This window comes from Bidens hawaiensis, unplaced genomic scaffold (assembly GCF_021521415.1).
Source record: "Bidens hawaiensis isolate Kalapana, Puna unplaced genomic scaffold, B.hawaiensis_p1.1 tig00035574_1, whole genome shotgun sequence".
Lineage (NCBI taxonomy): Eukaryota > Viridiplantae > Streptophyta > Magnoliopsida > Asterales > Asteraceae > Bidens > Bidens hawaiensis.
The window spans coordinates 6421-9908 of record NW_027496196.1 but is presented as its reverse complement, the minus strand read 5'-3'; the positions used below and the strand labels follow the sequence as shown (position 1 = coordinate 9908).

The window sequence follows — 3488 nt, the reverse complement described above, 5'->3', positions numbered from 1 at the left end:
TTTTAAAAAAAAACTTTAATATGGGTTTTTTCTAGGGGTGCAAACGAGCCGAGCCGAGCTTGACTAGGCTCGAGCTCGGCTCATTTAACTTACACAGAGCTCGAGCTCGAGCTCGGCTCGTTTCGAGCTTTATTTTCAAAGCTCGAGCTTGGCTCGTGAATGAATTTTGAAGCTCGAGCTCGGCTCGTTTACTATTTATCAATTATTTTTTTATATAATTATAATTATTTTATATATTTTTTTCTATTATAATTTTATGTATAAAAGAATATATATTATTTAGTAATTTTTCTTTATTTTTTCATAAAATAATATTTAATAATTAATAAGTATTAAATGTATATTTTAAAAAAATTATATAAATGGCAGGCTCGTTTAGGCTCGCAAGCCAGCTCGAGCTCGATAAGTAAAGCTTGGACTCGGGCTCATTTATTAAACGAGCTTATTGTTAGGCTCGAGCTCAGGCTCGGGCTCGATAAAACTCGGCTTGATCGAGCTTTTTAACGAGCCGATCTCGAATAGCTCGCGAGCAGCTTTGCACCCTTAGTTTTTTCCTCTTATTATAAGTCATTGCGTGGTACTAACTAGATTAATATCATATGTGCAGACTGCAGTACAGTAGTACACACACTTCTAATAACAAAAGATAAACAATGAGTCGTTAATGTTATCGACTTATAGAGACCAGGCCCAAGCCCAACTCCCTAAAATAATAAGCCATAGACGCCAGGCCCAAAACTGAAAAATTTGAAGGTCCAATAAACTAGGCCCATTATTTTTACTAATCTTCTTCTGGGCTGGGCTATCCATCTTATATTTTTAAGATTGAACACCACTTTCGGAGTTCAGACTAAGGGGCTGTTTGGTCCATTCAGATCTGAATGAGTCAGATATGAATGAGTCTCTGTCCCATTCAGCAACAACAATAAGTCTGAATGATTCAGACATAATTTTAACGATTCAAATGTGTTTCTATTTAAAACCAAACAGTCTGAAGTCTGAATGAATCAGATGTTTATATCTGAATGGTTCCATTCATATGTAAACAAACAGCCTCTAAAGCTATTGACACATCAGTTTCACGGTCACCTCAGATTTTAAATCTCTCTCAAATCCTCATTTTATTTTCCAACAACAAATCTCTACAATCCCACTAAATAATAAAGAGACAAATTTAATTATTCAATCTCCATATTTTTATTCTATATATATTAGAGTTAATTAGACAACAAAAGTATAAATATACACACACCAACACCAGGCATGTTAGTTGCGCTCAGTATCACTCGTTGTGTAGCTTTGAAATTTTTTTATCGTTGCTATTCTAATTTGTAAATGCTCGCCTTTATAAAAGAAGATTTTGTGGTCGTGATTTTTTGAACAATGATTCAATATTTATCTTAACTTAACTAATGTTGGAGATGATCGATATACTTTCATAAGTTAAATTTACTATGTGAGATTCGATTTCAAATATCAACTAAGTTTCACATGTTTTTAATTGCTAGCTTCATGTCTCTCTTGTGAGCCATTCGTTTAATTGGTAGACTTTTGTCTTTTATATGATCTAAAGTGGTGTCAAGATAGTAAAGTCTAGTGGTAACATGAGGAATCGGACTTTAGGTCTTTAGCTTTGCATTGGCCCCTCTAAGAAATTTCCAATTTACAAAAAAGTAATTGTTTAAAAAGCTAATTTATTTATATACTAATAATCAATAATGAATAATAATAATGTATATTCGAGCGATGTTGATATAATAAGCAGTATATATTTATTTTATTTACTTTACTAGCCGTTTAAATAAAATTAAATTGACGCTTATAAGTTATAACTTGTTTGCGTGTGGATACCAATAAACCTAGTCCATGCTTCTCAAAACGCCTAAATACATCAATTCATAAAAATCAATAAATCGATTACATATAGGATTGTTGGCAGTAATAACATGATCAAATGTTGCCAACACATTTGTTGGCAACGTTGCTCCAAATCCATTGAACAAGGAATGTTCTACGGGCGCCGTACATATTATATACGACCCTGTTGTCATGATGGAGCACCTTTCCAACGTCGCTTGTACCACCCCCCACTCCGTACACCCCTTGGCAGAGATATCCAACCTCCCCTTGAGCCGAAGCCTCATCCGCATACCACCTGTTCTCCAAAGGGTTCGTTGCAAGGCTGGCAAGCTTGTTACCTATGACGTCGACCATTGCGTCCACCGCGGGGACTCCATTTGGAGATTTAAGTGGCTTCACGTCCTTGGGCATGTATTGTGGAACCACATACGGCCACTCACAAGCGACCAGGCACAACTTGGCTGAGTTGCCCACCCAGAGAAATGGTAGGGTGAACCCGAGGATAACGGGAAAGGTGAACAAGTGGAATCTACATATTTGGCAGAATGTTTGGATGTAAACGTCCTTGGCTGTGAGGACCAGATAAACCCCACCCCTGGGGTTCGCAGGGATGGGGTTGGTTTTGGTCCTGATGGCCGAGACGATAATATATTGGATCAAGAGTGGGGTAAGGGTTCGACCTTGTGATCCATGATCGTCTTTTTCAGCTCCCAATGCAACGGACCGTGAGACATTGGCTCCGGTCTGGTCCGTGTACATGGTTATCGCTCTCCACCAGTCAGCGACCGATGGAGAGCGGACGTTTGGGGCGTTGAAGGACTCGATAAAGTCCCGAATGATTTGCTTATGGCTCGCTGGCCAGGTACCGTACCATATCAGATACACAAAGATGTTGGAGCTTAATACGGGACCATTGTGATATTTCATGGTGCCAGTCGACTTCGCTGTAACAACGCGATCTGTTGGTGCAGCAAGGGTGAAGACGGAGAGGAAGATGAGTGAAAATGAGAGAAGATAGCAGAAAGTAAAGAAATAAGCAGCCATGGCCGGTGTTTGGTGGTGGAGATCAGTGTATTTTGATAGATGTTGTCTTTTATAATAGGTTTATTGGATTTAAATAATCCAAACTTTGGTCAATTGGCCAATATTAATCCCAACTTAAGAATTGACCCACATTAATTCTAACTTTCACTGTATTGGCTGTCAACGAACCTTTTCCTAACGGAGTCTAACTCCGTTAATTTTTGCTTACGTGGCTGCTTATGTGGCGCAAAAAAACATTAATTTTTTAAAAACACTCTTTTAACGTATATATCAAAGTTCATGGACCATTTGTAAAAATTACTCATCACCATCATCATTCTCTAACATCTTATACCACCACCACACCATTACCACCACTACCACATCAGGCTACCATATTTTCCGGTGATGATTTTGACGATTCCGGCAAGATTTCCGGCTTAAAACGGTTTTCCGGCAAGGTAACCATATTTTTCGCTGTAACAACAGAAATTTCCGGCGACGTTCATGCCATGGATGTGAGCATGATCAGAATTGTTTGATGATTTGTAGAGTGTTAATTGATCTCGTAACTGTTTTTCTTTCCGGCAAGAAACTGGATATTC

The 3488-nt window shown here is 38.2% G+C and overlaps 1 pseudogene; it reads right to left on the bottom strand.

Moving 5' to 3' along the window:
• Positions 1-1939: 1939 nt before the first annotated feature.
• On the bottom strand, positions 1940-2907 carry LOC143587569 (protein EXORDIUM-like 3 pseudogene; annotated as a pseudogene).
• Positions 2908-3488: the final 581 nt, after the last annotated feature.